Genomic DNA, 26,494 nt, shown 5'->3' on the forward strand with positions numbered 1-26,494 from the left:
CTCTGCCCCTCCTCTGCCCAATCCTTTGCCTCCGTCTTTGCCTTATTCAAAGGTCACTGCCCCATCCCCAATCCTCCCTAACACACATTCCTCGCCCTCCTTTATTTTCCTCGCAGCGCTTATCACCAGCTCACAGACCCCGTATTTCTTTCTTTTAACCTTATTTTCTCTGACGAGTTTCAGACTGGAAAGGCCACGGTGGATAATAGCAGAGAAATGGGGGGAAAAAAGACAAATGAGGGAAGGTATCTTCTAAAAGCTTAAATGCCCACCTGAAAAGGAGGTAGGAGATAAAGTAGTAGTAGTCGTTACAATTTTGGTAAACCCAGGTACGTAGTCAGGACTAGTTTTCACAATATTTGGGGGTAGGGAGGCAGCAATAAAAAGAAATTTATCCTAAAAACAAGAAATTAAATTCATGGAAAGATGATGTGTACAGCTTGAAATGTCAGTAATACTTTTATGACCTTGGTCTGATAATATCCTGCCTTATAATTTGATCTGTTTGGCAGCTGGGTCATGAATCTAATGGTGCCATAGTTTCGGAAGCCGAACAGACCACCCCATGATGGAAACGGGACAACCATCTGTATCCCATGGGCAAACTGGGGTTATTTTATGAATACCTTGAAATGAGCAAGTCATCAGTGGAGATTTCGGTGTTGTTGGTTATACTAGAGTATGTTTTGGGTCTCAGAAGCATCGGTTACCGAGCAAAACAATGACCTAGCATACCGAAACGGAGCCCGCTTTTCTCCATTGGAGGCAATTATGCAGTCAGTCTTTCAAATAAGGTGCCAGTGTGAATCTTTGTCATTATTTATGTTGTACAAAGCTGAAGATTTACTGCCAAGGAATGAAATGGAATATTCATTCAGGTACGTCTCCACCATTGATTCTCAGATCCTTCTGGTCATGTCGTCTAAGGATGAACTCAGATCTGTTACTAGATGTGACTCAGCTCGGGCTGTAGCCCGTGTGGCAAAGCTGTTAGCTGATATCCTTCTAAACGGAGTCATGTGAGCCAGCCAGCCTATGCAGAAAGCCCGCAAGAGCATCCTATCTCATGGCAGCAAGGTTCACAGGGTCACCCCTTCCACATCTCATACCTGCCTTTGACATTGTTCCAATATCTTCTGGACGATGGTTTCTGCCTGTTTCCTTGAGTGACCTCATGGCACATCACTGGATTGAAATTCAGGATGAATTTGCTGATCTGGCGTATCGGTTGAGCACAGATGTCTTCCTTCTCCAATGTCTTTGTACATATCTGTACCTTTGCTTGGGCTCTGTTTCTCTACGGTTGAACTTGGTTTTGAGCTCTCGGTTGCCTTTAAATGGATGCATCTCAAAATTAACTTCCATAGGAAATGTCATTTTTTCTATTAAGCATGGCACACTTTATCTACCTGAAGGCTGATGATGTGAACGTTTTGTATCTGAGCCATTTCAGCTCACCACTGCCTTGAATTAGTTTATTTTTTTTAAGTTTAGGAGACATGAAAGGATTTTGGTCAATAGGCTTTGTATTTTTGCATGCGGGTTCATGTCTGCAAAGGCACCCCTTTGTGCTTCCTGTTTATAAGTCTACAGTTAGAGGGAGTTTTTTTTTCCTAAATTACATTCTATATATAAAATAATTGTTTTAAAAAATATATATTATACATGGAAACACATCTGGTTCCTTCAGTGAGTGAAAGGTCATTTTGTGGCATCTTCAGTCAGCTATGCTTTGTGTCCTGGTGTCTCATTTGAGTTTCATATTTGCTTTTGCTGTGTTTCGTGACCAGGTTCCACTAAGGGTGCAGCTGCAGTCCCTGGTGTAGAAGTTATATTCATTTATTCTGCTTATTTTCAAAAGGACTATAAGCCAATGACCTGTAATTCCAAAATGAGTCATAATGGTAAATATGTCTTATTGGGGCTATTATCAGCATTAATAAAAACAACAACATTCTGGGGGCAGCATATCATTTGGCATTTTAACACACACGAAAAAAGCCTTGGAAAATAGTTATTGTTCTAGGTATGTCAAATAAATGTCATTGAAAGGAAAAGTTGTATGCTTTGGGGAGAAATTAATACGAATTTTAGACCATTATAGTCTCATTAAAATACCAATTAAATAATTCAGCCTCCCCCTACCCTGTAAAACAGGATAGAGTAACAATTATTCTAGAGAGATTGTTCAGATTTATTCGTTTTCCTATTATCTAAATAATCCGTAACGAATTAGAAAATTCAATCCATTTCTGAGAGTAGGCAGTCTGTTATTCTGTATTCAATGCTGGAGGGAAACTTATTTTGTGTTCTTTTCGTTCATGGGAGATAGAGTTTTCATGTGCTTTTTGAATTATTTTTGTTCCTCTAAAATAAAGTGCGTTTGATGGTGATTTCCTGACCTCAGTTTCCTCCTACCAGTTTTCCCCATGATCATTAATGACACCCCACCTGCCTTTTTAATTATGCCTCTTAGCTGCTGATGGGGAACAGCTACTGACAGATGACCCTGGAGCCCTCCACCCGTGCTTCGTTAGGCGTCGCACCCAGCCACCAACACTAGTCTCCTTCGCCTGAAGCACCTTTCTCTGCTTTTCTGACTGGAAGGACTCTTGCCAAGCCTTGGCAGTGAACCCTCCACTTTTTAGAGATTTTCTGCTCTCCTCTCTAGGCATGAATTGCACTTGATTCTTGTCTTGATGGTGCATAATCGTGTCCGTGTCCATTGTGCTCCCCGGCTGGACTGATCCTGTCGGAGGCAGTAGTAAGGCTTTTCATATTCCCGTCCACGTCTGGAGCACCACAGCCTGGACCCTGGTTCTCATACGTGTTTAAGTGACTTGAGCTTGGAGTTTCAACACACTCACACACAACTCTTAGATGAGTTGGCGGTAACATTGCCCCCAAGGCCCCCACAAGGTTCTATAGGGCATATTTTTTTTCTGAGTGAAATTTCTCTTTTATTTGATTTAGTGAATTCCCCACCATCCTTTGAGATTATTAGAGTAACCCTGAGTTATTAACCACAATATCTCTCTCCCCCCAGTGAATGATCCTGCTGTCTGAGAACTCAGACATGGGACATAAGAGAAATAATCTATCAGTCTTAAAATCTGGAAGCCATAATGTACCGCTTTGTACTTAGAGTACCCACAGCAATGTCTGCCCACCACCCGCACTGACATTTCTTTAAATCCGCAGAATGAATTTTCCAAAATGGCAGTTGAGCAACTAGGGGGGATTGTAGACCTCTCATCTCTTTACTGATTCATTCTTTTATCCAACCAACAAACACTGAGCACCTGCTATGACAAACACTGTATCAACTGCTGGGTATACCAAGACAGGTAAGACTTGGTGTCTGCACTCCCCAGGCCAGGCGAGACTTGGTGAGTAGTTGATGGATTGCTAAGCAGGTGAACACTAATTGGACTTCCTAGAGCTGGGGATATTTGAACTGAATTTTGAAAGGTGAAAGGAAGTTAGCTCTCTAACGTGTGGTAGAGGGAGTGGACACTTCATGCAGAGAGGTAGAGACATATAAGAGTACACTGCATGAAGCGGCTTGGCCAGACTGAAGAACAACAAGTAGGGCTAGAACAAAGGATCCACAGGTGGGAATATCAGGTGCACAAGGCCTCTGTCACGATGGGCCTTGTGTGCTTAGAGTTGAATGTATCCTTAAAGAAACAGGGATATATTGGTATATTTGTAAGCAACAGAATTGCATGTTTACATTGAAGAAGATCTGGTTATTCTGGCAGCAGAATGGAAGATACAATTTTTGGGGGGAGGCCCATATTTTGGGGGGAAATGATATTTCGGGGACCACCCCAGGTAACTCAGACAACAGGTGGCACACGTCTGCAGAGAGGCCCTGGGCAGAGGGATAGAGACATGGGCGGTAGAAGTGGTGACTGTTGCAGAGGGGACTGCAGGGCCGGAGCTTCTGAGGTGACTTTCCAGTGACCCATCCGGAGAGCAGATCTGCAGGGGGAGTGTAAGTGGAAGAGCTGGTTTCGAGGAGATGGTTCTGTGCGTGGAATTTTGATTGTGAAGTGTCTATGGGACATCTGAGGGGTGATGTCCGTTGTTAAGCTGGATTCACCAGTCAGGAGCTCAGAGGAGCTGTGGGTGAGGCCGTGGGGGCGATTCAGTCCTGCCAGGCGGAGGATTGAAGACGAGGCCCTGGGGAAAAGGGCCATGTACATGGCAAATGGGGAAGAGAGGTCCACCAAGAGAAAGAAGAATAGCAGAGCAGTTGGGAGAAGCTAGTTGAGGCAACACAGAGAAGGCTGTAACCTGGCTTAAGAGGGATTTGAACACTGACTAAAAGGAGCATAGTGAGAAACTGGGGTGTGTGGGGCAAAAAAGCAAGGGATAAAGCCCACTTTTAATTGACAGGCCTGGGGAAAAGGAGGAGAAGGACTACACTTCGGTAGCCTTTAAAAAACAAATCTGTGTGTATCTGTGTGTGTGCATATGTGCACACACACTTTTCTGACTGGGATTTTTTAATTTATTTAAGTAAAACAAAAATTAATGGGGGAAAACATTCCACTGAGAGGAAAATATTTCTCCACGGAAAAAGCTACCTGGTAATCAAATAAACAGGAGCTGAAAATGCCCACTGGTTTGAAACACGCAGCCACTGGCAGTGCAGCTCCTGTCTCACCGCCACGGTGAGGGCCGTGGGGGCTGCAGGGTTATGAGCCCTGGAGGAGTCACCAGCGCATGCACTTCTCCAAGAAACTGGACTTTAATGGGAAGAAGCCAGGGTAGAAATAATCATAGAGAAACACAGGTCGGTGAGAGACGGTTGGGCGAGGGTTAGTTTTGGTTTACAGGGGGCGTTGCTGGCCTTGCTGAGTTGCTAGGCCTTTGCTGTTGTTGGTCTTTGTTCCAAAAGCTTTTTAGAATGTTCTTCTCACTTGAATATCTGAAAAGATTAAACCATGTTGGGTTATTTCTGGTGTTTTATTTTTTAATTAAAAAATTTTCTGGAATTTATTTTAATATCAAAAGTGAGGACACTGTACCAGGTCTTCCAATGATTTAGCTATTTACTCCAGTACTTGAATCCACTGAATTGAAGTGTCAGTTTTATAATATTACTAAAATCTCATAAATAAACACGTCTATTATTTAAATGTATTCTAGTTCATTCATACTCTCAGTGCACTATTTCTATACTGTTTCCATGACGATAGATTAATACCTCCTTAAGTTGGTCCTATTTTATCCTTTTCCAGGATGTCCCTAATGCTACCAATTCAAACATCCCTCCTCATTATTTTATTTGTGTATTTGTGTATATTTCTGGAAGAAATTTAGGATCACGTTTCAGATTTTTTCTTAAATCCATTTGGGATTATTAACTAAATTTGCATTCAGATTCTAAATTTATTTTGGAGAAAAAATGTTCTATGTCCCCTAAACTTGAGTCTGCCCAATGAAGAGTATGGTGCATTTTACTGCTCATTCAATCATCATTTTTTTTCTTTTTTAAGTCATTTATCAGAATCATCTTAACAGTTTTCATTAATTTATATCTGAATAGTCTGTGCCTTTGTTGTCATAATAAATGATAACTTTTCTGGGTTTTGAACTCGGTTTATAGCTAATAAAGTCTTGATTTCTTGCTTCTCTTGAATAAGAAGAAGATCTGACAGTGTGTGGCCCTCTTTCAATATGGTGACTGTGAGCAGTGCGTTTCCTTAGGATGTCCACTTGCCAATTTGCCAGTGGCTGCACCCACTCCACACATTTCTGCTTCTTACCTGCCCCCTGTAGGCAGATGAGTTCATGTAGGGCTAGGTGGATTATGGACACAGATACTGACATCACTGTTGCCACGCTGCTGACACTGTGGCGTCACAAACTCTGGTTCTTGCTCTCTGACTTCCCTAAATATGACAGCTCATTTTGGGCTGTGGACATGTTGCATCTTTCCAGCACAGTCTACTTTTCTGCAACACACACCTGCCTCTCAGGTCAGAAGCAAATTTCAGCTCCTCCTACCCAATCACCCCATGGACTCTCTTGCCGTTCCTGGCCAGAGTGGTCCCTAACCCTTGACTGAGCAGTAAACGTAAAGGGACTACAAACTTGCCTCTCATCAACTGTCTTAGTTACATACCTGTGCTAGTTTACTTTGAAGGTCTGCCTGTTACGAGGGGAGGGTCTAAAAGTCTTTTAGATCTCTGGCCTTATCATTTCAAACCGCTCACCCACCGCATGGTACAGCTTACCGCAGATCTCTGCTGCCCCACCTGTAGCAATTTCCTGTAAATTACAGAGAGAAAAGAACTTCTAAGCCACCACCACAACTCTGACTTCCTGTGAACACAAAGACCATAGAAATATAAAGATAAATATTCCTGAAGAAGGATATTTAGCTTAAGAAGACACTATAATTGCATACCTTTCTGTGACTTGTAATAACTTCATAGACTCTCTGAATGTGCTGTACTCACCTTCCCAGACTCAAGGGAGCTTGCTCACTTGCCTATTTTCAGTGTATTTCCTCCAACATTCTCTATGCAGAGCTTCCCCAAAGGTACATTTCTTATTTCTATTTAAATTGTTAGATACATCCACAATATTTTTTTAATCCTGAATTACAAATCATCTTCCAAGATTGTATTATTTCAACACTGAGAGTGAATAATATGCTTCAAGATTCCCAAGTTTATTACCAGCAAATAACTTTGGTTGGTTGAAGATTTTTAAATATGTTATTCCTACTAAGGTTATATATGTGAAAGAAACAGGTTGTAATTAATCTTCTTCCCAGAGATTTTTTATTTGCCTTTGGCTTGGATTCTTTCACTTTTGAACACTATTATTACCATGAATGTCTTTTCTCTTTGGGATTTGGTTCATCATTTGCACCTCCTTTTACAGGAGTAAAGGAATATATGTTGTCCTTCCATCCATCCACCACTCCAAGTTGTGTGTCCATTCCTTCAACAGGTATTCAGTTTGGGTTCACCATCTTATCTCTGGCCTGTTTCCAGTGGCCCCTCTCTTGGCTCTGGAGAACAATATATTGGAAATCAGAGTGGGTATATGGAAACTTGACTACACTGTATAGACGCATGATGCCAGAAAAAGCCCATGACATCGCAGCGTGGCAGCCCACCATGCAAGGAACAGCAATTCTGGCTGTGTTGGACCAATATGAGTAAACAGGCTTCATGGGGTGAAGACCTTGAAGAGTACAAAAATGCATTGACGTTACTTCCTGAGGAATCCAGTGTTGGGTACTGTATAATATGAGAGGGAGATGCTAAAACTATCATCGTTATAAACAGCATAGTTGTTGTAACTGTAAGTGTTATTATTTTTCATATATTTTCTTTATAATTATTATTTGTGACTTACAAGAGCTGTTACACCGGCAGTTGTTAAGAAGCGTGGCCATTATACTGTTGCTGAAGTATTAATTCCGTAGAAGCATGGTAATAGTATTAATAAGTACTCACTCGTTTGATCCTCACATGACTGTAAAATTTACCCAGCAGTGCTTGTATAATGGAGATGGAAATCTATCCGTTTAAGAGATTGTAGAAAGTAAAATAAGAGCAGTCATTCCACCGTATTTAACCATATATTCCAGACAGTTTAAAGTAGGATCTACCTGATGAGGCCATAGATACCCTCTGTGCATCCCCAATCATTCATTACCTTCCTGGTCCCCTGGGGCAGAGGTTCTTCCAGAAGGTGACCCCATCTCTCCTCCCCACCCCACCTTTGGCCTTTGCTACCCACTGTTGGTCATTAGCAAAGCATCCTCATGTCCTGCCTGTGTCTGAGCTGTGAGGGAACAGAACTCAGCAGTTTAAAAACTAGTGACTATGACCAGTCTGAACAGCCACTCTCCTTCCCTGACCACAACCCCACAGGGCAACAGGGGGCTCGCAACCACAGCGATTCCCATGCCAGCCCAACAGGGAACCTTCTTCCCTAGAAATACTCTTACAACCAGGGCTGTTTCCTCCCTTACTTCACTGCCAGTTTCACTCCCAGATTACAGTCCCCAACAAAAGGCTATCCCAGTTTGAATTTCTTAATCAAGTCACATTGACCCTGAGTCCCTGGCATTTTCCTATGAGCACTCACAGAAACAGAACAGGGCCTGGCAGTGGCTGTGGGCCAGGTTTCTGGGTGAGGGGACTTGCTGGGCCCTTCAGGATCTGTAGTCTGGCCCGAGCTCAGCTCCCAACACGGCGTCTTCCCATCTGCATGATTTCGGGCCAGGCTTCAAAAGTTCAGAGCTTCATTTTATCACCTGCAGACAGAATAATTCCCTGCTGCATATTTTAAGACTGTTATGTACCACAAAGGGAATTCAGTGAGTCAATGCATGGAAGTCACACAACCTGGTCCTCAGGGAATGTTAGTTAACATCATTATGCACCATCGATAAAATTGGCTACACAGACTTGGCCAGGAATCAAAGCTACAGGCACAAGAATTTGACAATGTGTCACTGTCTGGATCATAGTCACAAAATTACACAGTAAAACAAGCTACCTGGGACCACCGAGCTGTCAGCCCACCCGACTCCCCACCTAAAGAACCCTCAATATATCTGATTTGCTTGCTACTCTTACTTTTTGGAGAAAGTTGGCAAATGACACACAGTCACTGACTGCTAGCTTATGTCCATTCCCATTCACTCAAATTGCCCCATTTTCAGTCCCCACTGTGCTGCAAAACATAGACTAATGTTCAGAAATATGACAGTAAAGCCTTTCCCGTTCCACAGTCAGAGAAGTATGAATCTGTCATGTTTAATATGCCATATGACTCTTAGCAAGGCAGGAAAACAGGCTCCTGTCCTTTAAGGAAATTTTTACCAATGACGTTTGAAACTTAAACTGTTTTTCTTTGACCTTCAGCTAACCAGAAAGTTCAATTGACTCGTATTCCCCATTAATCAGGTGTCCTGGTTTGATTGTATTAGGCACTTTTTCCTCATCTCCCCAGCATGACTTGGCTCCATCAGCACAGATGAAGTGTCTCCAAGGCTGCTGCGTGGGCACGGGCGTGTCCGTGCACACATGTGCGCCAACTGATTCATGCCACTGGTTCGTATCCAGGGATTGTTCTGTCTTATCACTCAAGCATTGCTTTATTATATCCTAGAAAACTGCTTTTAGGTCATTGATTGAACAATAGACCATCCTCTTGCCCACATTAGGAAGTGACATCTTCTAAGACACAGGTCCTCTGTGCTTGTATATAAGTATAAGTAAGAATTAAATATGTATGTCATCCCCCCACATATTTAACTTGTGTCTTCCCAATTAAATGTGCACAGTAAAGGCTAACTTCCCATAACAGGAGAACTTTAGGAAGAAAGAAGAAGAAATCAGCCACCAGGGAAAAGACAGGAAATCAAGCAGGAGTTTGGTATAAAGTCATTTATTCTAAAGCTGCTCTGGCTCAATAAATAAGTCGAATTGACATTGTTGTATCATGCCAGAGAATCTGCTATTGAAGAACGATTTTAATTTACTTTGATATAAGTGGAAAATTGTGTCGGAACAGCATGGGAAATGAAACACACTGCATCTATCTGTACTCCTGAAGTGTGTCTGAGAGATGCTCACTTTTGAGGAAAAGTATCTTGTCTGGAGACAATAGAATTTTTTTCATTGTTGGAATTTTTGTAGCTTCCAGAAGCACAGCTGCAGGTGATTCTGTAAAAGTCTAGAGTTGATTTAAATAGCAGGAAATTTTAGCCTATTGAAAACCTGAGAAGTGAAATATTTTTGCCCACGAGCACCACCACCACCACCGCCAGCACCAGGCAAGCACGTGTACACCCAGAGAGATTTCACATCAGAGGGAATGACAACGCTGGTTCTGTTACCGAGGCCAACCTTGTTCTTGCTGCACAACTGTGATAAACAAATAAATCAGGGGTCAAGGTTTTGGGGCAAGGAATCGTAACTTTATTCAGAAAGCTGGCAGACCAAGATGAGGGACAGATGTCCTGGAGAATCATCTTGCCCGAGTCAGAATTCAGGCTTCTTTTAAGCTAAAAAGGGGAGGGGTGTGGCTGGTTGTGCAAACTTCTTGCTGCAGGCATTCCTTGTTCTTGCAGCCATCCATGTGGGTCAGGCCATGGTGTCCCTGTAAACCTCCAACAAAACAAAGGCTATTCTCTATTTTGCAACTTGCCATCCCTGCATAAGTGCAGAAGTGCTAACATCCTTAAAGGTCAGAGCCCCGAGAATAGGCTTTCCTGCAGGTTTTAGGCTAAGGACAACGTTGTTTTACAAAAGGTGCAGAGCCAGCAAGGTTAGGCCCGGAAAACAGGGCGCAGTGCTTCAAACTCAAGGAACACATCCAATATGGCGTCAGATTTGTTCTCTATTACAGTTCTATTTAGGGGAAATTTTGCAACAGAAAATCCCCTCAGTTGTTTTTTTTGCTTTGCCTGAGATCTTGTTTGTTGGATTGTGGTCTCATGGTGTCTAAACCGTATGTTCAGATGAATACTATTAAAATCATATGGTGCAGAAAACATATCTGTTCTGCTTCAAAAAATGACTGAAACATTTAGCTTTGTTTATTCCCATAGAATTTGGATTGAATCTATTCTCGACTCTCTTATTCCTTCAAACCAGTTTTTTACTGCAGGGTTTAAAGCCCAAATTAAGGAATTTTGGAGAAGACTCATGTAATTCATAAGAGCTTTACATCCGAGTTTAAGACTGACCCATATTTACACCTTTAATCAAGGAACACAATAAACTTTGTGAGTCGATCATTTATGACGTGTTTAACTGTGTCCATGTAATCTTTTGGAAGTTGAGAGGCTTAGACACCTGATCTAACAAAACAGGTATCATTGCTTGACTCTGTGAATGAAAGAATCCCATTATAGTTTCCTGCAAGTATATTTTATTAAAAACAATAAAGAATTCTTGCTCTCTAATAAAGCAACAGACAAAAGCACATACTGAGTGTTTAAAATAAATAACACTATGGGAAATATTATCTAAACAACTCAAGGTACTATAGAGAAAATAGTATGAACTTGAAGGAAAATACATATTGTGCAATTAATATCCTATTTTTAAGAAGCAAATGATAAAAAAACCTATTTTTAAAAGATTTATCAAAAAAGGAGTTATATAAAGCCAACTTATTTTCATAAGTTTTACATAAAGAAGAGCTATCTAAATCTATATTATTGAAGAAAAAATATAGTAAATATATCTCCAAGGTTGATTGATTTTCATGATATTTATAATTTTTGAAAATATAACTTCCATATACATATCCAAGCAGCTCTTGAGATAATCACAATACCCTAGTATACAGTTATTTCTATTCAACATAAAAAATGATAAGGCAAGGATCAGGCCCTTGCTTTGGAACTGCCACTGGACATCTGGATATTCCCTTAGGTTAAAGACCAAAAGCAAATTAACTATTCTAATTTGAAGCAGTCGCTCAAAACTTTCAGACATTCACTATCTATATCCAGTTACATTAAATACAAGTTTTCTGAAGTTTGAAAAAAAGAAATCAACTGCTGAAGATGAAACTCTTTAATGTCTCCTGACCATAACTATAAAGGCCCTAAATTAATGCTCTCTTTACTGTTTTCCTACAAGCACTGGTCATGATCATCAGTTTCACATTCCATTTATGTGAGATGAATGAACGTCTCTCCACATGCTCAATTTTGAGAGTTAAGTGTGTGTGAAAGCCATCAGTCACCTACCTTGTTGGGAAAACACAGTTTCATTTAAGTCGGAAACAACACTACATACATATATATGGGGAGGAACAAATTCCAACTGGAAATTTCAGTGAAAATTGCATGAACTTAAAACCGGCAGAGGAATCATACTGATAATCGAGAATAAGTGTTTTAACTGCAACCCATTTCCTTTAAGCTAGATGAACGAACATCTCTCCACATGTTCAATTCTGAGATTTAAGTGTGTGTGAAAACCGTCAATCTCCTAGTTTGTTGGGAACACATAGCTTCTTTTCAGTGGGAAATTAAATGACATACATATATGTGAGGAGGTTCTAGCTTCAAATCTGTTTTGCAGTAAAAATTGCATGAAATTCCAACCGGCACTAGGAAAAATACTGAGAATCCGGAGTAAGTGTTTCTACTGCAACCCATTCCATTTAAGCTAGATGAACGAACGTCTATACACATGCTCAGTTCTAGGAGTTAAGTATCTGTAAAACCGTCAAGAAGCTTGTTGGGAACACACAGTTTCTTTACAGAGGGAAACTACGTTACATACATATATATGGGGAGGTACAAGCTCCAACTCGGTTTTACAGTGAAAACTACATGAACTTCAAACAGGCACTGTGAAAAAGACTGAGATCAGAGTAACTGTTTCTACTGAAACCCACTCCCTTTAAGCTAGATGAACGAACGTCACTCCACATGCTCAATTCTGAGAGTTATGTATGTGTGAAAGCCGTCAATCACCTTGTGTGTTGGGAACACATAGTGTCTTTTAAGTGGAAAACTACACAACATAAATATATATGGGGAGGTAGTAGCTCCAACTAGGTATTACAGTGAAAACGGCATGATTGTCAGACCGGAAGTAGGAAAAAGTTGTAGAAACCAGAGTAATGATTCCTAATGCAACCCACTCCCTTTAAGCTAGAAGAAAGTAGGTTTCTCCACATGCTCAGATGTGAGAGCTAAATGTGTGTGAAAGCTGAAAATCACCTTACTTGTTGGGAACACACACTTTCTCTTCAGTGGGAAACGACAATACATAAATGTATCTGGGGAGGTACAAGCTCCAACTCGTTTTTACACTGAAAATTGCATAAAACTGCAACCAGCACTAGGGAACAGACTGAGAAACCAGAGTAAGCATTTCCCATGCAAAGCATTCACTTTAAGCTAGATGATAAAACGTCTCTGCACACGCTCAATTCTGAGAGTTAAGTGCGAGTTATAGTCTTAAATGACAGAGATTGTTGGGAACACACAGCTAATTTTCAGTGGAAACCTATACTACATATATATAAATGGGGAGGTACTAGCTCCAAATAGGGTGTACAGTGAAAAATGCATTAACTTAAAACCGGCACAAAGAAACATACAGGAACCAGAGTAACTGTTTCTACTGCAACCCAGTTCATTTCGGCTAGATGAACGAATGTCTCTCAACATGTTCAGGTCTGAGATATAAGTGTGTGTGAGAGCCGAAATTCACTTAGCTGGTTGGGAACACAAAATTTCTTTTCAGTTCGATTCTACACTATGTAAATATATATTCATTGGAACAACTCAGAAGTTGGTTTTACAGTGAAAACTGCAGGAACAAAAAACCGGCATTTAGAAACACACTGAGAAACCAGAGTAAGTGTTTCTACAGCAACCAAATCCTTTTGTGCAAGATGAACGAACGTCTCTCCACATGCTCAGTTCTCAGAGATAAGTAAGAGTCAAAGCCGTCCTTCACCAAGCTTGTTGGGAATACAAAGTTTCTTTTCAGTTGGAAAATATTCTACATAAGTATATAAAGGGAGATACTAGCTCCAACACGGTATTACAGTGAAATCTGCAGGAACTTCAAACCGGCACTAGGAAACAGACTGAGAAACCAGAGTAAGTGTTTCTCCTGCAACCCGTTCCGTTTGTGCTAGATGAACGAACGTCTCCCCACATGCTCAGTTTGGAGAGATACGTTTCTGTGAAAGGTGTCCATCACCTAGCTTGTTAGGAACACATAGATTCTTTTCTGTTGGGAAGTACACTACATAGATATACATGTGGATGTACTAGCTCCAACTCGGTTTTACAGTGAAAACTGCAGGAACTTCAAACCGGCACAGGAAAAGACTGAGAAACAGGAGTAATTGTTTCTCCTGCAACCCGTTCCTTTCGTGCTAGATGAACGAACGTCTCTCCAAATGCTCAGTTTTGAGAGATAAATGTGTGTGAAAGCCGTCCTTCACCTAGCTTGTTGGGAGCACAAAGTTTCTTTTCACTTGGAAAATACAGTACATACGTGTATATGGGGAGGTAGTAGCTCCAACTCGGTTTTACTTTGAAAACTGCTGGATCTTCAAACCGGCACTAAGAAACAGACAGTGAAACCAGAGAAAGCGTTTCTCCTGCAACCCGTTCCCTTTATGCTACATGAAAAATCGTCTCTCCACTTGCTCAGATCTGAGAGTTAAGTGTGTGTGGAAGCCGTCAATCACCTAGCTTGTAGGGAACACAGTTTCTTTCAGTGGGAATCTACTGTACATACATATATATGGGGGGTACTTGCTCAAAAGGGATTTACAGTGAAAACTGCATAAACTTCAAACAGGCACTAGGAAACATACTGAGAAACCAGAGTAAGGGTTTCTCCTGCAACCCGTTCCCTTTGTGCTGGATGAACGAACGTCTCTCCACATGCTCAGTTCTGAGAGATAAGTGTGTGTCTTGTAAGGAACAAATAATAATTATAAAGAAAATATATTTAAAATAATAACAATTAATGTTTCAACAACTATGCCATTTATAACAATAATAGTGTTAGCAGCTCCCTCTCATATTAAACAATAACCAACACTGGAATCCTTAGGAAGCAACGCCAATGCATTTTTGGACTTTTCTAGGTCTTCGCTCATTGAAGCCTTTTTACTCACATTGGTCCATCACAGCCAGAATTGCTGTTCCTTGCATGGTGGACTGCCATGCTGCGATGTCCTGGGTTTTTTCTGGCACCATGCGACTATACCGGGTAGTCAAGTTTCCACGTACCCACTCTGATTTCCAATATATTGTTCTCCAGAGCCAAGAGAGGGGCCACTGGAAAGAGGCCACAAATAAGGTGGCGAACCCAAACTGAATACCTGTTGAAGGAATGGATACACAACATGGAATGGTGGATGGATGGGAGGACAACATAAAATCTTTTAATCCTGTAAAGAGAGGGGAATATGGTGAAGTAAATCCCAAAGAGAAAAGGCATTCATTGCAATAATAATGTTCAATAGTGAAAGAATCCAAACAAAAGGCAAATATAAAATCTCTGGGTAGAAGACTCATTACAACCTGTTTCTTTCATGTATATAACCTTAGTAGGAGTAGCATAATTAAAAATCTTCAACCAACCATAGTTATTTGCTGGTAATAAACTTGGGAATCTTGAAGCATACTATTCACTCTCAGTGTTGAAATAGTACAATCTTGGAAGATGATTTGTAATTCAGGATTAAAAAAAGAATATTGTGGATGTATCTAACAATTTAAATAGAAATAAGGAATGTACTTTTGGGAAAGCTCTGCATAGGGAATGTTGGAGGAAATGCACTGAAAACAGGCAAGTGAGCAAGCTCCCTGGAGTCTGGGAAGGTGAGTGCAGCACATTCAGAGAGTCTATAAAGTTATTACAAGTCACAGAAAGGTATGCAATGAAAGTGTCTTCATAAGCAAAATATCCTTCTTCAGGAATTTCTACCTTGATATTTCTATGGCCTGTGTGGTCACAGGAAGTCAAAGTTATGGTGGTCGCTTAGAAGTTCTTTTCTCTCTGTCTGTTATTTACAGCTAAAGGTGGGGCAGCAGAGATCTGCGGAAATCTGTTCCACAGGGTGGGGTAGTGGTTTGAAATGATAAAGCCAGAGATCTAAAAGACTTTTGGACCCTACCCTCCTAACTGGCAGACCTTTAAAGATACCTAGCACAGGTGTGTAACTAAGACAGTGAATGAGAGGCAAATTTATAGTCCTTTCAGTGTGACTGCTCAGTCAAGGGGTAGGGACCACTCTGGCCAGGAACGACAAGACCGTGGATGGGCTGGATGTGTAGGAGGAGCTGACACTTGCTTCTGACCTGAGAGGCAGGGGTGTGTTGCAGAAAAGCCGACAGTGCTGGAAAGATGCAGTAGGTCCATAACCCAAAAAGAGCTGTCACATTCAGGGAGGTCAGAGAGCAAGAACCAGAGTTAGTGATGCCACAGAGTCAGCAGCGTGGCAGCAGTGATGTCAGTATCTGTGTCCATAACCCACTTAACCCTACATGAACTCATCTGCCTACAGGGGGCAGGTAAGTAGCAGGAATGTGCAGAGTGGGTGCAGCCACTGGCAAATTGGCAAGTGGACATCCTAAGGAAACGCACTGCTCACAGTCACCATATTGGAAAGAGGGCCCCACACTCTCAGATCTCATTCTTATTCAAGAGAAGCCAGAAATTAAGACTTTATTAGCAATCAACCCAGTTCAAAACCCAGAAAAGATATCATTTGTAATGACAACAAAGGCACAGACTTTTCAGAAATAAATTAATGAAAAATGTTAAGATGATTCTGATAAATGACTTAAAAAAAGAAAAAAAATGATGATTGAATGAGCAGTAGAATGCACCATACTCTTCATTGGGCAGACTCAATTTCGGGAACATAGCACAATTTTTCTACAAAACAAATTTAGAATCTGAATGCAAATTTAGTTAATAATCCCAAATGGATTTAAGAAAAAAATCTGAAAGGTGATCCTAAATTTCTTCCAGAAATATACACAAATATACAAATAAAATAATGAGGAGGGATGTTTGAATTTGTAGTATTACAGACATTCTGGAAAAGGAAAAAATAGTACCAACTCTAGGAGGTATTAATCTATGGTCGTGGAAAGAGTACAGAAATAGTGCACTGAGAGTATGAATGAAATAGAATGCATTTCAAGAATAGACGTGAATATTTTTGAGATTTTACTAATATTATAAACCTGACACTTCAAATCAGTGGATTCAAGTACTGGAGTAATTAGCTAAATCATTGGAAGACCTGGTACAGTGTCCTCAATTTTTTTTTTCAGATTTCAAGACTTTATTTGAAAAAAAAATGTAAACTATCTCAACGTTTTTCACATAGATTACATATTGAAATTGGGATATTTCTGTTAAATTATTATTAAAATTATTTTCAACTGTTTCTACTTTTTATTTTTTTTCTTCCAATGTCAATTTTGGCATTTTTTATTTCTACAATTTTACAAATGTATTAAAATATAAAATTTCTATGTTCCGATTATGTTTTTGTGTGTATTTTATTTCTAGTTTTTCTTCTGTATTTCATAGCACATTCTCTTTTTTCCCCCATTCACTCTTGCTAAGGATTGGTTTCTCATAGTAATTTTTTATTCCTAATAAAGTAATATTATGCCTATTACTCTATCATTTATTGATAGCCTTGTTCTCTACTTTCTTTTTTTTCACATTTTTTTCTCTGTGATTTATCATAACATTTTGTGTATATTTCCCTGTGCTATACAGTGTAATCTTGTTTATCTATTCTACAGTTTTGAAATCCCAGTCTATCCCTTCCCACCCTCAACCCCTCTGGTAACCACAAGTCTGTATTCTCTGTCCATGTGTCTATTTCTGTCCTGTATTTATGCTTTGTTTTTGTTTGTTTCTTTGTTTTTGTTTTTGTTTTTTTGATTCCAAATATGAACGATCTCATATGGCATTTTTCTTTCTCTTTCTGGCTTACTTCACTTAGAATGACATCCTCTAGGAGCATCCATGTTGCTGCAAATGGCGTTATGTTGTCGGTTTTTATGGATGAGTAGTATTCCATTGTATAAATATACCACCTCTTCTTTATCCAGTCACCTGTTGATGGACATTTAGGCTGTTTCCATGTTTTGGCTATTGTAAATAGTGCTGCTATGAACATTGGGGTGCAGGTGTCATCCTGAAGTAGATTTCCTTCTGGGTACAATCCCAGGAGTGGGATTCCAGGGTCACATGGTAAGTCTAATCCTAGTCTTTTGAGGAATCTCCACACTGTTTTCCATAGTGGCTGCACCAAACTGCATTCCCACCAGCAGTGTAGGAGGGTTCCCCTTTCTCCACAGCCTCTCCAGCATTTGTCATTTTTGGATTTTTGAATGACGGCCATTCTGACTGGTGTGAGGTGATACCTCATTGTAGTTTTGATTTGCATTTCTCTGATAATTAGTGATATTGAACATTTTTTCATGTGCTTTTCGATCATTTGTATGTCTTCCTTGGAGAATTGCTTGTTTAGGTCTTCTGCCCATTTTTGGATTGGGTTGTTTATTTTTTTTCTTATTGAGTTGTATGAGATGCTTATATATTTTGGAGATCAAGCCTTTGACGGTTTCACTTGCAAAAATTTTCTCCCATTCCGTAGGTTTTCTTCTTGTTTTATTTCTGGTTTCCTTTGCTCTGCAGAAGCTTGTAAGTTTCATTAGGTCCCATTTGTTTATTCTTGCTTTTATTTCTTCTAGGAGAAAATTTTTGAAATGTATGTCAGATAATGTTTTGCCTATGTTTTCCTCTAGGAGGTTTATTGTATCTTGTCTTATGTTTAAGTCTTTAATCCATCTTGAGTTGATTTTTGTATATGGTGTAATGGTGTGTTCTAGCTTCATTGTTTTACATGCTGCTGTCCAGTTTTCCCAACAGCATTTGCTGAAGAGGCTGTCTTTATTCCATTGTATATTCTTGCCCCCTTTGTCGAAGATTAGTTGACCAAAAGTTTGTGGGTTCATTTCTGGGCTCTCTATTCTGTTCCATTGGTCTATATGTCTGTTTTGGTACCAATACCATGCTGTCTTGATGACTGTAGCTCTATAGTATTGTCTGAAGTCTGGGAGAGTTATTCCTCCAGCCTCTTTCTTTCTCTTCAGTAATGCTTTAGCAATTCTAGGTCTTTGATGGTTCCATATAAATTTTATTATGGTTTGTTCTAGTTCTGTGAAATATGCCCTGGTTAATTGGATAGGGATTGCATTAAATCTGTAGATTGCCTTGGGCAGTGTGACCATTTTAACAATATTGATTCTTCCAATCCATGAGCATGGAATATCTTTCCATTTTTTAAAGTCTTCTTTAATTTCCTTCATCAATGGTTTATAGTTTTCTGTGTATTATTCTTTCACCTCCTTGGTTAGATTTATTCCCAGATATTTTATTACTTTGGGTGCTGTTTTAAAGGGGATTGTTTCTTTACTTTCTTTTTCTGTTGATTAATGGTTAGTGTAAAGAAACACAATTGATTTTTGAACATTAATTTTGTAACCTGCTACCTTGCTGAATTCTTCAATCAGCTCTAGCAGCTTTTGTGTGGACCTTTTAGGGTTTTCTATATTTATAGTAACATGTCATCAGCATATAATGACACTTTTACCTCTTCTTTTCAAATTTGGATCCCTTTTATTTCTTTCTCTTGCCTGATTGCTGTGGCTAGGACTTCCAGGACTATGTTAAATAGGAGTGGTGAGAGTGGGCATCCTTGTCTTTTCCCAGATTTTACTGGGAAGCTTTTGAGTTTTTCACCATTGAGAACTATGCTGGCTGTAGGTTTGTCATATATAGCTTTTATTATGTTGAGATATGTTCCCTCTATACCCACTTTGGCGAGAGTTTTTATCATAAATGGGTGTTGAATTTTATCAAATGCTTTTTCTGCATCGATTGAGATGATCATGTGGTTTTTGTCCTTTCTCTTGTTGATGTGATGTATTACATTGCTTGATTTGCGTATGTTGAACCAGCCTTGTGTCCCTGGGATGAACCCCACTTGGTCATGTTGTATAATCTTTTTTATGTGTTGTTGGATTCTATTTGCTAAAATTTTGGTGAGGATTTTTGTGTCTATGTTCATCAGTGATATTGGCCTATAATTCTCTTTTTTGTAGTGTCTTTGCCTGGTTTTGGTATCAGGGTGATGGTGGCTTCATAGAATGAGTTTGGGAGTATTCCCTCCTTTTCAATCGTCTGGAAGAGTTTGAGAAGGACTTGTATGAGTTCTTCTTTGTATGTTTGGTAGAATTCCCTGGTGAAGCCATCCGGTCCTGGACTTTTATTTGTAGGGAGGTTTTTAATTGCTATTTCTATTTCCTTTCTAGTGATCGGATTGTTCAAGTGTTCAGTTTTTTCTTGATTCAGTTTTGGTGGACAGTATGTTTCCAGAAACTTGTCCATCTCCCCTAGGTTATACAGTTTGGTTCCATATAGTTTTTCATAATATTCTCATATGATATTCTGTATTTCTATTTTGTTTGTTGTAATTTCTCCATTTTCCTTTCTTATTTTGCTAATTTGTGCTCTCTCTTTTTTCTTCTTTGTGAGTTTGGCCAGAGGTATGTCGATTTTATTTACTTTTTCAAAAAACCAGCTTTTGGTTTGGTTGATTTTTTCTATGGTCTTGTTAAACTCTATTGTATTTAATTCCTCTCTGATCTTTATTATTTCCTTCCTTCTGCTGCTTTTTGGGGCTTTTTGTTCTTCTTTTTCTAATTGAATCAGTTGGTGGGTTAACTTGTTTATTTGAGATTGTTCTTCTTTTTTGAGGAAGGCCTGTATCACTATAAACTTCCCTCTTACCACTGCCTTTGCTCTGTCCCACAGATTTTGAGTGGTTGTGCTTTCATTATCATTTGTCTCAAGGTATTTTTTATTTCAGCTTTGATTTCCTCATTGATCCACTGTTTTTTCAATAACATATTGTTTAATCTCCATGCTTTTCTTTTTTCCTCCTTTGTTTCCCTGTTGTTGATTTCCAGTTTCATGGCATTGTGGTCAGTAAAGATGCTTGAGATAATTTCTATCTTCTTAAATTTGTTGAGGTTTCTTTTGTGTCCAAGTACATGATCGATCCTGGAAAATGTTCCATGTGCACATGAAAAGAATGTATATCCTATTTTTGGGAGGTGTAATGCTCTGAAAATATCCACCAAATCTAGTTTTTCTATTGTAGAATTTAATTTCTCTGTTGCCTTGTTTATTTTCTGTCTGGAAGATCTGTCTAGTGATGTTAATGCAGTCTTAAAATCTCCCACTATGATTGTATTCCCATCAATATCGCCCTTTATCTCTGTTAGTAATTCTTGTATGTACTTAGGTGCTCCTCTATTGGGTGCATATATATTAACGAGTGTAATATCTTCATCTTGTATCACTCCTTTAATCATTATAAAATGTCCCTCTTTATCTTTCTTTATGGCCTTTGTTTTAAAGTCTATTTTGTCTGAAATCAGTACTGCAACACCTGCTATTTTGGCTTTTCCATTTGCATGGAATATCCTTTTCCATCCTTTCACTCTCAATCTACATGTGTCCTTCTCCCTAAAGTGGGTCTCTTTTATGCAGCATATTGAAGGTTCTTGCTTTATTATCCAGTCTGCCACTCTATGTCTTTTGACTGGAGCATTTAGTCCATTAACATTTACAGTAATTAATAATAGATGTGTGTTTATTGCCGTTTTGAACTTACCTTTGCAGTTGAATTGGTATATCCTCTTTGTTCCTTTCTTCTTCCTTTTGTGGTTTGGTAATTTTCCTTTGTATTATTATGGATTTTATTTAATTTTTGTGACTCCCTTGTAAACTTTTGACTTGTGGTTACCCTTTTTTGTAAATCTATTATCCTATTATTATAACTGTTTTTATTAAACTGATAATAACATGATCTCAAACCCATCCTACTGTTAAAAAAATTTAAAAGAGGAAGAAAAAAAATTCTATATTTCCCTGCCTCCCTCTCCCACTCTCAGTGATTTGTATGTCTTCTTTTATAATTTCGTGTTTTCTTTATTTGTAATTCGTGAGTTATCACCTTTCCAGTTGTGAGTTTCTCATTTCTGTAGCATCCTGCTGCTTTTCTATTTAGAATAGCCCTTTCAATATTTCTTTTAGCATGGGTTTAGTGTTGCTAAACTCCTGCAGCTTTTTTTTTTGTCTGTGAATCTCTTTATTTCTCCTTCTATCCTAAAGGATAGCCTTGCTGGATAAAGTATCCTAGGCTGCATCTTTTTTTCATTCAGGGCTTTGAATATATCTTGCCACTCCCTTCTGGCCTGTAGTGTTTGTGTAGAGAAATCAGCTGAGAGCCTTATGGGGGTTCCCTTGTAATTCACTCTTTGCTTTTCTCTTGCTGCCTTTAGAATCATTTCTTTATCCTTGACTCTGGCCATCTTGATCATGATATGTCTTGGTGTGGGTCTATTTGGATTCTTCCTGTTTGGGACCCTCTGAGCTTCCTGTATTTGGATATCTGATTCCTTCTTTAAGTCTGGGAAGTTTTCAGTCATGATTTCTTCAAAAACCTTTTCAATCCCCTTTGATCCTTCTTCCCCTTCTGGGACCCATATTATGCGAAGATTGGGGTGCTTTATATTATCCCATAGGTCCCTTATGCTATTATCATTATTTTTTAATTGCTTATCTTGTAGTTCTTCTGAATGGGTGCTTTCTGTTGCCCTGTCTTCTAGATCACTAATTCGTTCCTCTGCATTAACAAGTCGTCTTTGCACAGCTATTAGATCATTCCTCATCTCTGTCAATGAGTTTACCCATTTTGCTTGGCTCTTCTTTATAGCTTCAATTTCATTTTTGACATATTTTATCTCTCTAAGCACTATCTCTTTTAATTCCTTCAGCAATTTGATCACTCCTTTTTTGAAATCTTGATCTAGTAGGCTATCGATGTCTATTTCATTGATCTTTTTTTCAGGGGATTCCTCTTGTTCTTTTAATTGGGAAAGGCTTCTCTGCTTCTTCATCTTGCTCATATCTCTCTGACACTGTGGTTTATGGAGTATCAGTTGCCTATTTTGGATCTTAAGGATTTTATCTATCTAATGCCTATTTAGGAATAGAACTTAGAAAAAAAATAAGAGTGAGAGAGAAAGATTTTTAAAAGAAGGGAGAAAGAGGGTTTGAAAACAGTGTATAATGAATAATAGAAGAGTGAGTTGAAGCAGAGTATTAATCGGGTTGAGACGTCCTTTTAAAACCTTTATTAAAAAAGAAAATAAAAGAAAAAAAAGGGTGGGGAGATGAATAGATGTATTTGAAGCCTGTGTCTAATCAATAAAAGGACATCAAAGCCCAAGAGAAATAGAAATGAATAAAGAAGTAAAATTTAAGAGAGTAATTGAAAATAGAACAGGTAAAAACAGATTTAAAAAAACAAAAAAAAACTAAACAAAAAAACAAAAACAAAACAAAAAAAAAGGGGTTGTCGGTGTTCTCCTGGAGTCTGTGTGCTTTTAATGTGAAGTCCTTCTGTCTTCGTCCTGTTTTGGAAGCTCAGCTTGTTTTCATAGGCCCTCCGTTGGCGCCCTCTTCTGTGCTGCTCCCAGCACCTGTCGGCAAGCGGATCGCGCCTCCTCCTAACACGGGGTCAGATGCAGCTCTCTTTTGCTGCGGGCGGGCGGGTCACTGCCCCTCCGGATGCCGCAGTCAGATGTTGCAGACTGGACAGGCATGAGGGTGGGTCGTGGCCCCTCCCAGCACCTCGGTCAGGGGTTGTGTTCCTGCCCGACGGGCGGGGGGCCGCTCTCCCCCTGCCTGCGCCGCCGGTAGCTCCGCTGCTCTGTGCGGCGGCGCGCTCTGCGCCGGCACTCCGCCCTGGTCGCGCTCGGCGGGTGGGCTCGGGGAAGTCCGAGGGGCATCCTCGTCCCTGCTCCGAGCCAAGACCCAGCTGCTTGTTTGTCTTTGTGGAGCACGTTATCTGGGGGACCAGAATGAAAGGATCCTATCTGCCCCGGGCTGTAGGCCCGTCTCAGTCTGGCCCTTGAGGCTGCTAAGCCCTTCGGTGTGGACGCAGGTTTCGCCTCTGCCCCCGCCTGGGTGCTCAGCGCCGGAGAATATGGCGGCTCTGCCTGGGCCCCGCCCCTCTTCCCCTGAAAAGTTTCCGCGGGTTTTCAGAGATGGGGGTATGCACCCTTCCCCCGAAAGCACATCAACCTTGCTGTTTTATGGAGGACCCAGGTTGTTCTGTCCTGTACACCCACAGCCACGGCGCCCAGCCCCTTGCAGTCCCCCGGAGCTGCCTCCATGCAGCCTCCCCCGTCCTCCGCCTGGCTTGTGCAGACTGGCCCTGCCCGCGTCTCAGGCTGGGTGTCGGGGGGACGCTCTGTGCCCGTTTAACTAGTTCTGTCAGACAAGGGCTGCTCTGTACAGATCCGAGCCTCGGAGGCTCCCCCTCCGTCCCGCTGGCCTCTCAGTTGGAGGGGGGGAGACCCAGCGAGTTAGCGCCAGTCCTCCTTTGCCGCTCCCTCCCCGCGGGACCCATCCCGCGCTGCTTTGCCTTTTGTTCTTTCTTTTTTCCTTTTCTCCTACCAGATTTTTGGCGTCTTTATCTTTTGAAGAGGGCGAGTTTCTGTCGGAGTTTCACAGGTGCTCTGGTTGGCTGAGTGGGTCTGTAGATGTGGATCTTGATGTATTTGTGGGAGAGGGTGACTTACAAGCGTCCTTCTACTCCGCCATCTTGCCTCTTCTCCTCCCTCAATTTTGATATTAAAATTAATTCCTGATAATATTTTAATTAAAAAATAAAAAACCAGAAATAACCCAACATGATTCAATCTGTTCAGATATTCAAGCGAGAAGAACTTTCTAAAACGCTTTTGGAACAAAGACCAACAACAGCAAAGGCCTAGCAGCTCAGCAAGGCCAGCAACGCCCCCTGTAAAACAAAACTGACCCTCGCCCAACCTTCTCTCACTGACCTGTGTTTCTCTATGATTATTTCTACACTGGTTTCTTCCCTTCAAAGTCCAGTTTCTTGGAGAAGTTCCTGCGCTGGTGACTCCTCCAGGGCTCAGAACCTTGCAGCCCCCACGGCCCTCACCGTGGAGGTGAGACAGGAGATGCACTGCCGGTGGCTGCGTGTTTCAGATCAGTCGGCATTTTCAGCTCCTGTTTATTTGATTACCAGGTAGCTTTTTCCGTGGAGAAATATTTTCCTCTCAGTGGAATGTTTTCCCCCGTTAATTTTTGTTTTACTTAAGTAAATTAAAAAAATCCCAGACAGAAAAGTGTGTGTGCACATATGCACACACACAGATACACACAGACACAAACATATCTGTTATTTAAAGGCTACCTTAGTCCTCCTCCTCCTTTTCCCCAGGCTTGGCAATTAAAGGTGGGCTTTAGCCCTTGTTTTTTTGCCCCACACACCCCCCTTCTCACTATGCTCCTTTTAGTCAGTGTTCAAATCCCTCTTAAGCCAGGTTACAGCCTTCTCTGTGTTGCCTCAACTAGCTTCTCCCAACTGCTCTGCTATTCTTTCTCTTGGTGGACCTCTCTTCCCCATTTGCCATGTACATGGCCCTTTTCCCCAGGGCCTCGTCTTCAATCCTCTGCCTGGCAGGACTGAATCGCCCCCACGGCCTCACCCACAGCTCCTCTGAGCTCCTGACTGGTGAATCCAGCTTAACAACGGACATCACCCCTCAGATGTCCCATAGACACTTCGCACTCAAAATGCCACAAACAGAACCATCTCCTCGAAACCAGCTTCTCCCCTTACACTCCTCCTGCAGATCCGCTCTCCGGATGGGTCACTGGAAAGTCACCTCAGCAGCTCTGTGGCCTGCCGCCCCGGCCCTGCAGTCCCCTCTGCAACAGTCACCACTTCTGCCGCCCATGTCTCTATCCCTCTGCCCAGGGCCTCTCTGCAGGTGTGTGCCACTTGTTGTCCGGGTTACCTGGGGTGGTCCCTGAAATATCTTTTCCCCCCAAAATATGGGCCTCCCTCAAAAATAGTATCTTCCATTCTGCTGCCAGAATAACCAGATCTTCTTCAACATAAACATTATGCAATTCTCTTACTTACAAATATTCCAATATATCCCTGTTTCTTTAAGGATACATTCAAGTCTAAGCACACAAAACCCTTCATGACAGAGGCCTTGTGCACCTGATATTCCCACCTATGGATCCTTTGTTCTAGTCCTACTTGTTGTTCTTCAGTCTGGCCAAGCCGTCTCTACCTCTCTGCATGAAGTTTCCACTCCCTCTACCACACAATAGAGATCTAACTTCCTTTCACCTTTCAAGATTCAGTTCAAATATTTCCAGCTCTAGGAAGTCCAATTTGTATTCACCTGCATAGCAATCCATCAACTACTCGCAAAGCACCGCCTTGCCTGAGGAGTGCAGAAACCAAGTCTTACCTGTCTTGGCCTCCCCAGCAGTTGATAGAGTGTTTGGTATAGCAGGTGCTCAATGTTTGTTGGATGGATAAACGAATGAATCAGTAAAGAGATGAGAGGTCTACAATCCACCCCAGTTAGTCAGCTGCCATTTTGGAAAGTTCATTCTGCGCAGTTAAGGAAATGTCAGTGCAGGTGGTGGGCAGACAGAACAGAGGTGAGGGCGTGGGGGAGACAGGCCTGGTCCTGGAGAGCGCAGGAGAGGCGTGGGTGGGATAGCACTGGAGAGAGAGAGAATGGAGGGGGCGGGTGCAAGGGAATGTTGAAGAACAACTGATATTAACTACAGTAAATTAAATGGAGAACATAATATATGAAGGGAAGATCAAGTTAACACAGCAAGGGTGGAAAAGGCAGTACCAGAGATGAAGAGCTCTCACTTCATCCCTCACAGCCATTCATTTACGGCACCTGCACTCTGGGAAGGCAGCGCCAAATTCTTGAGAGACTGGTGTTTGTGCTGTGGGTGCTCTAAGTACAAAACGGTATCTTATGGCTTCC

General features: G+C 40.9%; 2 long non-coding RNA genes across 2 annotated transcripts in view; one reads left to right on the top strand and one right to left on the bottom strand.

Annotated features, from left to right (window-relative positions):
• LOC140693145 (uncharacterized) overlaps positions 1-26,494 on the top strand; it is a 733,405-nt gene that overhangs the window by 41,921 nt on the left and 664,990 nt on the right. The window lies entirely within an intron of this gene.
• Positions 14,622-26,494, bottom strand: part of LOC140693161 (uncharacterized) — a 62,334-nt gene continuing 50,461 nt past the window's right edge. Inside the window, exon 4 of the long non-coding RNA XR_012068870.1 lies at positions 14,622-14,865. This is a non-coding gene — a long non-coding RNA (uncharacterized lncRNA). The remainder of the gene's footprint in view (positions 14,866-26,494) is intronic.

Source organism: Vicugna pacos, unplaced genomic scaffold, assembly GCF_048564905.1.
Source record: "Vicugna pacos unplaced genomic scaffold, VicPac4 scaffold_19, whole genome shotgun sequence".
Classification (NCBI taxonomy): Eukaryota; Metazoa; Chordata; class Mammalia; order Artiodactyla; family Camelidae; genus Vicugna; species Vicugna pacos.